This window comes from Nicotiana tabacum, chromosome 22, assembly GCF_000715075.1.
Source record: "Nicotiana tabacum cultivar K326 chromosome 22, ASM71507v2, whole genome shotgun sequence".
Classification (NCBI taxonomy): domain Eukaryota; kingdom Viridiplantae; phylum Streptophyta; class Magnoliopsida; order Solanales; family Solanaceae; genus Nicotiana; species Nicotiana tabacum.
In genome coordinates this window covers 149,142,027-149,155,844 of record NC_134101.1, presented here as the reverse complement: position 1 = coordinate 149,155,844, position 13,818 = coordinate 149,142,027, and positions in this window count along the sequence as shown.

The following is a 13,818-nucleotide window of genomic DNA, read 5'->3' as shown; positions in this document are numbered from 1 at the left end:
TAAATTTGCCGAGGTTTGACGACTACAAATCATCACAGTGCAACCTCTATATACCCTTCTTGCAATCACAGAATCTCCTATCGGAGTAGATACCGCAAGGGGTTTACTTATCAATTCAGGTTCAATGCCAAACTTATTAGCCACAAAGGGTGTAACATATGATAATGTAGATCCCGGATCAATCAGCGCATATACATCATAAGAAAACACAGATATAATACCTGTAACAACATCTGGAGACGACTCGAGATCCTGTCGACCTAATAGAGCATAGGTTCGATTTTGAGCACCACTCGAACTCGACACTACACCTCTACCCCTACCACGACCTGTCGACTGCTGAAAACCCCATGCTGGAGGTCGAACTGATGAGGAAGAACCAGACACAGATCCAGTCGGCTGAGCCATACCATCACCTCCTCTATTAGGACAATCCCGCATCATATGGCCAGGCTGTCCGCATGAATAGCATGCATCAGAACCTCGATGACACAGTCCAAAGTGGGCCTTGCCGCACTGATCATAATGTGGTGTTGGGGGTCTCATCTGACTAGTATCCCTGTGATGTTGCGAGCCAAATGCCCGCGAACTCTGACTTGGACCAGAATAGGATCGATCATATCGAGGCCTCTGAAACTGTGGAGGAGCACTAGCTACAGGTGGCGCCAAACTCCTCGAAAACTGTGGCCTGATGCTGCCTCTGAAGTCATCAGAATACCCTGCAAATATTGCCCTCTTATGCTGGCCCCTATCCTGCTCCCTAACTGCCCTCTGCTGGCGCTTACGATCCTCTAGGGTCTGGGCATAAGCTTGAATACGGGAAATATCCATGCCTTCCACCAAATGAGGCTGTCGTACACTCATTTATCAGATGTGGTCCCAACCCATTCACGAACATATGCACCCTATCACTCATCTCGGCCACCATATGGGGAGCATACCTTGCCAAAGAATCAAACTGCATACTGTACTCTCGCACACTCATATTACCTTGTCTAAGGTTCAAGAACTTATCAGCTCTAGCTCATCGTATCTCAACTGAAAAGTAGTGACAAAGAAAGGCCTCAGAAAATTCCTTCCACACAGCTGGAGGAGGGTTCGGACCCCTGGATCTCTCCCAAATATCATACCAGAGAACCGCTAAATCCCGTAGCCAATAAGAAGACAACTCTACTGCCTCTATATCACTAACATGCATAACCCGAAGTGTACGATGAACCTGGTCAATAAAAGTCTGTGGGTCCTCCTTGGGGTCTGATCCGGTAAACACTGGAGGGTCTAAATTAATAAAATCACGAACTCTTGTACTAATTGGTTTCTCAGCAGCACCTGTATTCTGCCTCTGAGCCTGAGCAGCTACCAAGCTAGTCAATAACTGCAAAGCACTCCGCATATCCTGGTCTGGAGTGCCAGACGGAGGAACTGGAGGCGCTGGGTGCCTTCTAATATCCTCTGGAGGAGATGGAGTAGATGAGGTATGAGAGGGCATCTCACTTTGAGCCTCACTTTGTCCTGCTCTGACTTGGGGCACCTGACTGGTACCCTCTCCCGCTGCTGTATCAAGCCGTCTACTAATCGTTTGCTTCCTAGTCGAAGGCATCACTGAAAAAACAAGGTGAATATTAGAGACGAACACTTACGACTCAACTCTACGCACGATCTAGATTCAGGAAGAAGGTAACAACCCTAGATGTCATGTAGCCTCCTGATTATAAATGTGGCGCGCTACACATCCATAATCAAGACTCTACTAGACACGGCTCATAGACAACCCCTAGGACAGACTTGCTCTGATACCAAGTTTGTCACGACCCAAACTGGAGGGCCATGACTAGCACCCGACCACACTTGCCGAGCACCAACGTACATTTCATCTAACCTTCATTATTATCTTTTAGGGCTGACGAGATCAATATAAATGGTAGACCTGGATCATGGACAACCAGCAATAAAATATGACGGCATGAACATACATAGCAGGGGATGACCAAACAATCAAGAAACTACATATAAGGTATGAGCTACCACGCTACTATGAAAGACTATACAACAAAAACTAGCCGACAAGGCATACCAAACTATACATGAGTCAACACCTATCTATGAGCCTCTAAAGGAACATAAGTGCTACAACATAGCCGGAACAGGGCCCCGACATACCCATAATGTCTATAACAAAAATGCATACCAAGATCAAGGCAAGTCCGGAGAAGGGATCTCGCCAATCACCGCTGAATTGGATAGCCTACTGTGGTAGGGGAGCTGCACCTGCCTGTCTATCAGGACCTGCAGCACGACATGCAGCGTCCACAAATAAAAGGACGTCAGTACGAATAAAGTACTGAGTATGTAAGGCAGGGAACCATAAATACGATCAGTAATGTAATCAAGGATAGAGAATATACAACCTGTAACATCTTAGTACCTCTGAGGGCTACTTACATGAAATGCATGATACATATGTATAAATACATAAACCCTTAAAACATTCACCTCTGTGGGCATCATCATCATCATATCGTACCCGGCCATAATAGGCTCGGTAAAAAAACATACCCGGCCAACATAAGGCTCGGTAGAATCGTACCCGGCCACGTGGAGCTCGGTAAAACCCAACTGATCAGTGGTTGCACAATAGGTGCCGTACCCGGCCAACTATAGCGTGGCTCGGTAGAGTAAAATAGATACATATATATATAATGCATGCTCGACTCATGGAATCACATTCTAAACCTTTCGGAGTGACGTAAGGTCGGTATCCTCTGTACACGTTATTAGGACTAACTCTTCACTATGAACCTTATAAGAATCAGGAAGTACCAACAACATTGATAACATAAGAATAAGAGAAGCAACATTAACATCAATCGTTCCATAAGAGGGAAAACAATGTAAGTACTACTAGCTTCTAAGAGTAGAGTATCTTGGAAGCTCGTTCATTACATTATGTACAATTGGAGTCGTGCAAAAGAAGGAAAGGGATAGCCTCACATACCTTGTATATACTTCCCCAATCTCAAGCTATGCAATTGTCAAAACTCCTTAGTCTACAATAAGAGAAACGATACTATCTTTATCATTTAAGCGTCATAATTATTATGTATCGACCACAACCTATTTTATGATGAAACAGACAGCACCTCCCCTATATATATGACCTCACACCATTCAAAACAGTCACCAAACAATCCAAACAACATCAATAATAAACATATTGAGCCTCCCAAAATAGTCCACACACAGCCTACTCACTCCATACATACGACGACCACCGTAGTCGTGTCAAACAACCTGGAAATGTTACGAATAACTATCAGCCCATAACCCTACATATATATGGTGTTTCTCCACACCCTTCCTCCTCTAAAACTCCACAAAACAGTAGTAAAATACACAGCCCAACAGCAACGCAAAACAGTCCACAAAACAATAACATTACTACCAAGCCTTTCGATATATATTTCACAAGTTCTAGCTTCAATGGCTTAGCCACAACTTGGATAATCTTAAATACATATAGAGTAAGAGGTTCATTACCTTTATACAGAAATAACAACTCCAATTTGACCTTAAATTTCCATGAAATATCCCTCCAATGCTGCCACAACAACAAAAAAGCGAAACTAGCGATCAATTAGTGTTTTTCGGCACTAGAATCACTTTAGAAGGCTTGAAATCACCTAGGATTGATATTAAGAACATGAGGGAGTATTTACAGAACATAAACCCTTTAAAACAACCTCCCACACGAGCTGGAACGACACAAAAATGAGCAACAACAAGAAGAACAAGAGACTTACTAGCACCACGGAATTTCCGACACTTGATTTGTGTTGTTTGCCCCTTTTTTGGGTCTTGAATCTTGAGAGAACCTTGAGAGGATGTTCCTAGGGTTCTAAGGTCTGAAAATAGTGAGAATAAATGACTTAAAATGGGTTGGAGGCATCCTATATAGGTCCAAATATCTTAAACTGCCTTAGTGGGCCCCATAGAGAGGTGCTTGGCGCAGTCTCGCGAAAATGCGAATATCTCTCTACTCCGAGATCGTATCAATGAACGGTTTAATGAGTTAGAAACTAGACTCATAGATCTTTAATTTTGTTGGTAGATTATCCCGTAATTTCTTGTAAATTAGGAGAAAAGAGTAGAAACATTTGACCTAATGTTTAAGTAAAATTATGAACCTAAGTTGCGACAACTTTTGTCGACTTTTGTTTCATAACTCGTTTAACTTCAAGACTTATGATACGGATATTATATGATTAAAATACCTTAATAAATGAACTCTTGAGTGTATTAAGCACCGCTAGATTACTTGAAAATACGAGTTACAACATCCTTGATTCATTTAACTTCTAATACTTGTTAATCACCCTTATACACTCTTGTATCACTTAAGACCAATAGGATTGACTTCTTATCATCTCAAAGATAATTACTTCTTGGATTTATGTTAACTAATATATGGCATGAACTAACACATGTGGATATGGGTTGTAACAAACCCAATCTCTTTCCCCACTAAAACCAAACGACCCCGTTTTGAAGGCTCGACAGATCTGGGCCATTGATGTTGTTCAATCCAACGGACAGGAACTGAGGGTGTGCTTTATATTTAAGTGTCGGAACCCTCAGACCCTACCCCCTCTCATCTCCTTCATCAGACCCTTTTCATCCTCGCCGGAACCGCCGACCGGTAATCGTCTCCATCGGCGACGGTGCTCCGATCGACCCCAAATTTACACCAAATGTTCCCCTCCACCACCCCATCCCATATCTCCGTTCAATTTCCTTCAAATATGCCCAGAACCTCTCGAATCTCAGTTTATAGGTGGAAACCCTAGCGCCACCACAGTTTTTCCGGTGACGGCGCCGCCTCTGTTCAACCCCAAATTCACACCACAGAACCACCCTGACCCCCTCTTTCTAAATCCTAGACTAGTTCCCCTCAAATATGCCCCGAGCCTGTCGAATCTTGAGTTGAAGATAAGACCTAAAGACCGTCAAACTTCAAAAATTGGTATATTTGATGACGATTGAGACCAAAACGGACCTTGACCACATGTTCGCATCTGAGAACACATGGTTGAGACCCATTTTGGTCAAAATTGAGAGGTCGAGGAAGGACTCCAAAGCTTGGCCAGCCCGTGTTAGGTATTTTACGTTTTTGTTTCGTTTGATGTTTCTTTTCTTATATATTTCTTTTAAAGACGTCCTTCTTCGTCTCTGATTCTGTGTCCGTATTCTGTTTCTTCATTGTATGCCCGTCGTCAATGTCATCCATGCATGACTCGTTTGAAAGATAGCATAGTTATTTTGTTGTTGTTTAAGATTAGTTAATTCATTTTTCATTTTTCCTTTTTTGGTTTTGGGCTTTGGTTTAAGGTTTCCATGATTTTCTTTTTAATTTTTAAGTTCGTCTTTAGAGTGGTGAATCTTTTATGGATTTTAATTGGGATCTAAGGAATCAAAGGTCCAAGGGGAGTTTAATTTGAGTCTATAGACCCTTCAGCCTGGGTCAGTTAACCCGGTTGGGTCCTTAGAGTAATAAACAGGGTTCAAAGGGATAATTTGGGTAATTTAGGCCTGAGAATCTCTTTGTAACTGACTGAGGGAAGCTTTCTGGAAGCTAGGGTGGGGACTAATGTGAAAAATCTAATTTCTGGTTGGGAAGTTTTAAGCTAAAACAAAAATTAGAAAAGGGGCAAAGTGCAAGATGAGGCTGCCCTAGTAACTTGCCTATAATGACAGCTTTCTTGCCTTTCAAGGCAGACCCAAGAGATTTGGAAGAGCTAAAAATCTCTGAAAATTCTAGACAAAAAAAATTTCTTTAAGGAAAAAAAGGGGTACTGTTCCATTGAGTTCTATTGCTAACTTCTGAAGTTTTCCTGATGATACAACAAGTCCTGATTAGCTGACCTTAGAAATGAATTAAAATTAGCCTGGGTTGAAATTTTCCTGGTCCATTGTTTGGATCGAATTGGTTTCTAGTTGTTTATTTCAATTTCTGGGTTTGAAATTTGATTTTTGGAGCTGATGGCTGGTTCTGTTGATTCGCTTTGCTGTTGACCCTTGCTCTTGTTACTGCATTGCTGATCTTCTTACCCTTTCTTACTTGTGCTCTCTGGTACCTATTTAACTCTTCTCAATGCCAAAACCTGTTGATATGGAAATCTGAAAGACTTGAAGCATGTTGGCCATTTGTTCTCATTGTAGGAGTTAATTTTGTCTTTATTTTGAATATATTCATGTTTGTATGTTGGTCAGTGACACTGCTCTTTGGGGGGTTGAGTCTGATTTGAAATAGACATGAGGTTCAATTTGGTCGAATGTGTTGTAAACTGAAAACCAGTGATGTATAAATAGACTTTTTCATGATATTTATGTTTTAAATCTGCCTTAAAGCTTAAACATCATGTTCGTTTAGTTGAGTCAGTGATGACGTTCTGCATATAACTTTGAGCAGTAACTCATTTAATTAGATGGTTGAATGACCAAAATCAGTAGATATGGTAGCCTCTGTGCATGAATAATATGATTAACTATGTTATTATGAGGTTGAAATTGTTAAATTCCACCGCCTATTGTTAGTAATCAGAATTGGAACTCACAAGTTCTTCCATGATCAAATCATTATTGGGTGTTATCTAACTGATTAATGATGAGTTAAAAATGATTCCCAAGCTTGCTTGTATAGGTACTAGTCCCGTTCTTGCCTAACGTTGTATGGACTCGATGTTGGGTCTTGACTCAACAGCTGCAGGGCTCCGAATTTGGGCTTACCTTGAGGCCCAGTTCAGAAAGTTGCTTTGAATCAGCGTCGGGCCTTTGCTTTCGTTTGGGCCACCAACCCTGTCGTGTTGGCCCAAGCCCTTTATGCAATGAATTAATTTTCCCTCACATAAATCTTCCTGGTTCGTTTAAATGGAACCCTTAACTACATTTAGTGTTAATTAATTAAGCCCCCTTAATTAGATTGAAAGGGAGCCATGTTAGATAATACGAATAGTTTGTGGCCCCTTCGAAATTTAGTCTGAATTTCCTTTAAAAATTGGATTCGAGGCGTGCCAAGCCCAATAAAATCTCAAATGCTTGGCCCTCGTTTAAATATTTTTCCGCAAAATACTTAGAACTCGAGGCGCACCACATAGCAAATTTCCATGGCCCTCGCAAAGCTAAAAACGCATAGTTGCTCTAGGCGCGTTGTTTTAATAAAATTACCTTCCTAAATTCGGGTGTGCATTTCATGTGACCCAAATCAAAACCTTAAAACGTTGACTAAAATGTGTTTAGGATTGCGGGTGTATTTCATGTGGCGCGATCCAAAGATACATTTTAAACGACGTTCAACCTTCTTTAAAAAATTAAATAAAAGCGGTTAAAAGTTAAAATTTGCACATAAGTTCATAATTGTTTAAAATCAGATAATTAAGCTAAATATAACAGTTAAGCGACCGTGCTAGAACCACGGAACTCGGGAATGCCTAATATCTTCTCCCGGGTTAATAGAATTCCTTACTCGGATTTCTGGTTTGCGGACTGTTAAACAGAGTCATATTTTCCTCGATTCGGGATTCAACCGGTGACTTGGAACACCATAAATTATTCCAAGTGACGACTCTGAATCTTTAATAAATAAATCCTGTTTCGACTGTCCTTTTATTGGAAAAACTCCCTTATATATATATATACCCTTTACGGGGTGTAGGTAAAAACGAGGTGTGACAACATGTATTTGCACGTTAAGAAAGCGATAAATACAGTAGTTTTATAATTTAAAGCAGTTATAAAGGAAGGAAACAAGAAAGATATGTCAGTTTTGCTTTTGAAGAAGAAATTAAACGCTTAAAGAAATTAAACAAAAAATTGCACATAGGGGAGGGTACAAATTCATAAAAAACGGTATGAAATGGTAAAAGCCTAAATATCCCCAGTAGAGTCGCTATGCTGTCGCGCCCCCCTTTTTCTCGCGAAATTGGGTTTATGACATTTTGGTTGGGACAACTCTTTCCTTTTGGAAAGAGAGTTTGCAGTTTTGAAGAGTCGCCACCTAACGATTTAAGGTGCGTTAGGGCACCTACAGGGTTCATTTATTACTACGTTTGGTAACTAGAGACAGGGTAAGGGCTTGAAATTATTCTAAGGGGAATGTGTTAGGCACCTCTCAGGATCCACTAGTATGGTTCCCGGCTAGAAAGTTTTTGTGAATTTGTCCAATTTACAAATAACAAGTTTGCCTCAAATAGTAAGGGTTTTAAGTTTAAGTACACAGATGTTTGAAAAACAATTAATGAAAAGCAAGATTTTGAAAAGAATTACGATCTAAGCATATTTGAGAATGTAAAAGGGGGTGTCCTAGGTTTGCTTATAATATGGATCACATCAATGCAATATCCGGTATGACACTCCTCAAAGAGGGGCTACACGTGGTATTAATGCACCGGTCATCATATCCATATCTACCCTTTTCCGCCCCATAAAGGTAATTAAAGCGAGAGTTGGTCTCGACCCCTATTGTATGTTATTACCCGTTCCTTCCTATCAGCCCCGGAGGGATTTAGGACTCCTATCCTATAAAAGGGGGTTCTAGGCAGACCCTCAAGTTTAAAGGTAAAATACTAAGGCGACATATAATAAACAAGTAGGACTTCAACTAAGGGGAGCATGGAAGACAAATAAAAGGCTCAGATATACCTCCACACATAGTACACATAAATAACATGACTCATACACAATTAAGGTCTAAATTCAGATCCTAAGCATGATATCTAAGTGATAACAGTAGAGTCAGATTTATGACATAACTCAAATAGGAAGTCCTAATCAGGCTTGCCTACTGATTTTAACATGCTGATAGTTAAACAAAGGCAATTCTGGTTTTTATTTAAGCTATATTACCTAAGGCTTGCCTAGGCATAAAATAATATGCAGCAGTTACCAGAATTATTAGAACAATTTGGAAGTTATTTTTACCTAAAGCATGCTGTTCTAAATGTTGCAAAGGCATGCAGGGATTGTGACCAGTTTCACTTAGACAGGATAAACAAACATGAGACTGTTTTATGTCCTTTTTCATGCATCAGTAGTTTAACTAGGTGTAACTAAGTGAGATCCTAAAATAGGGTATCTAACATGCACATATGAAAAATGCAGAATGATTGCAGAATATGCAGAATTCCCAGAGCATGGTTTCTAAGTGCAGAAACAACATTTTATGTTAATGCTGTTATTTAGCCTAAAGCAGGATTTCTAAGTGATCAAGTGATGTCAAAGGAGATGCTAAAATAGTAGACCTAAGAACATGGTATCTAATGCATGACTTGGTTTGAATATGTTGATCTTACACATAGATTCTAATGCACATATAGGAAATGTAAACCTAAGGCATGGTTTCTACCCATTGATGTTGATAACATATATAACTACCATGCCCCTCTCACTAGCCAGCCCCAATACTTGTTTACAATAGCTTATTACAGACCGATACTGAAATGAATTACATAAGTAGAAAACAAAAGTAAAAGTTACACTATAGAGAGTCTAAAAATAGGCCCAGATTTCCAACACCTGATTAGGACTTCCTCTTTGAGTTATGTAATAAATCACCTCAAGTGCCAAGATTGTTCATAGCTTTTCCTCATATCTGGGTGTGTCAGAGTTCCCTAAGGATCTCAAGGGATCTCAGGCAGTGCTCACACCCAGATTTCATAGCCAAGATAGAGTAAGTGTAGTGTGGAAAGACCAACTTTTATGTGTCCAAGTTCAGAGGGAGCTCAAGGGTCCCAAGGCAAGGCTCACACAAAAGGGACAGAACTTAGTGGTCTAAGAGTACAGTGAGAGTGCTTGACATAGTGATGAAAGACTTAGTAAAGCAGTTTAGAAGTGAAAAGGTTCAGAAATAGTTTTTAAAGATACTAGGAGTTATCAGTTTTGAAATTATTCTTTGAGAAAAGCATACTCAACAAACAACCAAATTAACCATAGAATACCCAGATTTACTTGACAAGCAGACTTACAAACAGGGGTGAAGGATTGAGAACATATAGGTTTGAAACCACATAAATAGGGAAACATTTGACACAACAAATATATAGAACAACTATGAGTCTACTGAACAAATCAGTCATGGTAACAAACACTTAAAATATAAGGAAGAATGCAGCAGGATCATGTTCAAGACAAGAGTTTTGTTGAAAAAAATTTGACATACCATTAGGGCCAATAGAATGCACTAGAAGACTAAGTAACTACATTGTCTTACCAGTTAAGGGAGGGGTAAGAGAACTAAGTGAACATGCTGGACAAGTATCAAAGAAGTAAGTAAAGTCTGATATGATGATTACACATAAGGAAGAATTTAGACATGCTTAATAACAACAAACATAGAAACAAATTGAAGAACTAGTACAGAACAATCATGGATGTAAAGGCATGGAACACATAAAGTTGAGTTTCAAATTTAAACTAGAGACATACCAATTAAAGAAGAAGAATGCAAAATGTAAAAATAGGTGCAACTCCACTATCTAGCCTTGGCTTTTAGCCGGCTAGGCCAACAGTTAGCACAAGTAGCAAAGAAACAAGAGAGAGTTTGAACGTATGTGTGTATTCTGAACTATGTTCGTGTGTTAAGACTATAGAAGAGAGTCATTTATATAATAGTTTGAAAACTGGTTAAAAATAAGGCAAGAATCAATTCTTCAGTAATTATAGAACTCAGTATAAAAAATTGGTTAGAATCTCTCTTTAATTAAGGGAGTCAGTGTTAACGGTAAAGAACAGGTGGCAAGTAAGGAAAGAAGCCATATATGGCTGGAGTATAACAAATAGGAAAGATTTTAAAATAGTACTAGTATAGAGAAGGTAATTAAGGCTAGGTTGAGAAAGTTTTTAAACTAAGGAAACAATCAGTAAGAATTAAGTAGCAATGCAGACAAGGCAAGGAAAATTAATTAAGGCAAGCAACTAATTAAATTAAGTGGAAAGGTAAGAGTCGAGATTCAGTAGCATAGAGTAGTCGATTAGGACCAAATTCATAAAGCCCTGATTAAGGACACAACTCAGTAGAAATAAGTATCATAGCAAATATGGTAAGGAAATCAGTCAGCTTAACAGGCGGGGCAAAACTTTTAGGGTTTTTGAAAGAAGATTTTCAATCACCATCAATTAAGGAAACCAGAATCGATCAAAAAGGGAGTCATGACTCTGTTCTTTCAACATATAAATAGAGGAGGTCCATAGACATAGTAAGAAAACATATTCGAAGCATAGTCACAGAAAGAAACAAGAGATGAACAAACAAAACGAGCATAGTCACACAAAAGTGACATAAGTAGGCTAGGGATTCAGGAAACCATATTCAAAGCAGGGGTAGTCACAGGACTCAAGTAAGCAGGCTAACACACAGAACGAAGTAAAGAAAACATGCTAACCCTCATAGAAGCAAAGTAAGGAAAATCATGCTAACATTCATAGAAACAAAGTAAAGAAAATCTTAAAGAAAATAGGGCATTTAACAGAGTCAAGTTAAAATCAGTAAGAGCACAAAATCGGTCAAAACAAACAAGGGAAAAGGTTTAATCATAAAGAAATCAGTTAGAACATGCGTAAAAGAACTCCCAGAAACCCTAATTTTAGAAAAGAATGACTAAAATCGAAATAGTTGGTTAAAACAGGAGATTTTTAAAGGAAAACGCCTAGTAATACTCGAATCACCTCAGATCTATAAAGATCTGAGAATAATCGATTAGTAGCGAACTAGGGTTTTCAGAGAATAGTAGAGATGAAGAGAATCAGTTAAAAACTCATGGATTCAAATGAAAAAACAAGAGAAAATCCTTTCTTACAAACCAAAATGGCCGTAGATAGGCTTGTAAACAAGTTTCAAACCGGAGCAGGTTGGCTTTCCTTGAGATCTTCTCAAGGACTCAAGAAGTCGAAGAGCCATGGAGTATAAGAGACCAGAGGTGGTTAGAAAAGGCACAAAAACACCATAAGAAGGAGGTTCTCGCTGGTGACGGCGATTAGGGTTAGGGTGAGTTGAGAGAGAATTCGAAGATGAGAGAGTTTGAGGGCGGCTGTCTCTGAATTATGAAACTAGGGTTAGGGGTCGGGTGAAATTAAAAAGGAAAGGGTGCATTTGGACCGTTGATCTGGGAGATTCACGGTCGAGATTAAAAAGGGCAGGTGGCTTCCGGGTTTCAGTGTTACGCCCCGCATTATTACGTCGATGTTTTGCTCTGCAATAATATATTGCGGTGATGTTATGCTTCGCGATATAAAGTTATGATGATGTTGCACCCTGAAGTATTGGATGTTGAATTTGTCATAAGGTAATTGACATCAGTCCAAGTAAAAGATTATTTGGAGATCATAAGGATTATGCTATTTCACAAGTGATTAGTAAATTCATAAAGGTGAAAAGAGGTGCAAGTCAAAGAAAATAAATTTTGTCCAAATTTGGCAATTTGGGGTAAAATACGGCCCGAGCTAAAATACCTAGTATTTATGGACTAGTACTATGCAAGGTACCATATGACCATGGTAGTATAACATATAAAGTATATATGAAGAATTTAGTAATAAATACAATTTTAAGTAATTTGAGATAATTTTTGATTATTCGGATAATTGGTAAATTATTGGATAACAGGACATTACCTAATTAATTATTAAAAAATGAGATAAGATTAAACCCCCCACCAAGAAAGGTAACGTGGCAGAAGGAAGCAAATTAAGGAATGACTCTTAAGTCATTCCATGTATATGTGTCTAACTTTGGACAATTAGAATATCCAAGTAAGCTTTAATATCACATCTTGTCCCTTTCATTTGGACAAAAAAAGGAGCCAAAAACGTTAAACACTCATAAGCAAGAGATATGTTCCATTCTTCATTTCATCCAAAATAATTCCACCAAAAATACTTCAAAGAAACAGAACTTCATTTGGTTTAAAATAATTTCATCAAATTACTTTCTGAGAGCTTCATTTTGTTCAAAATACCTCAAGTAACAGAAGCGTAATCCCATCAAAATTTTGCGATTACAAAAGAGTACGGCGCAATCTTCGCCAAGAATATTATACGGAATTTTTCTACTACAGGTATGTTAAGGCTATCCCTTCTTTCTTTTGGCATGGTCCAAATTATACTGAGAAATGAGCAAATACACAGTTTCTATAAATTACTCTATTCGTAAAAATAGTAGGGGTGTCTATATTCTTGATTCCCCATGAGAATTATTATTATCTTCTGTTCATGGGTCTCAGAATACTATGCAGTTGAAAAAGTTTATTCGAAAGGAAATATCGAGATTATTACGTATCTTTCATACATTTTACTCATTTATACATATGCATTGACCCATGATTCAGACCGCGTTATACGCGTATATATGTAAATATATGTATATGAGATATGGGAAAAAGTTACGGCGTTATATATGCACCACCACCTGATCAGCTGGTATATGATGATGATGTTGCCCACAGTGGCTGAAATATGATTCAAACGACATTATATATGCGTATATATGTAAATATATGGATATGGGATATGGGAAAAGGTTACGACATTATATACGCTTACATATATGTATATGGGATATGAGAAAAGGTTACGACATTATATATGCACCACCACCTAATCAGCTAGTATATGATGATGATATTGCCCACAGTGGCTGAAATATGATTCAAACGGCATTATATACGCGTATATATGTATGTGTATATATATGGGATATGGGAAAAGGTTATAGCAATATATACGCACTACCACCTAATCAGCTAGTATACGATGATGATTTTTCCCACAGTG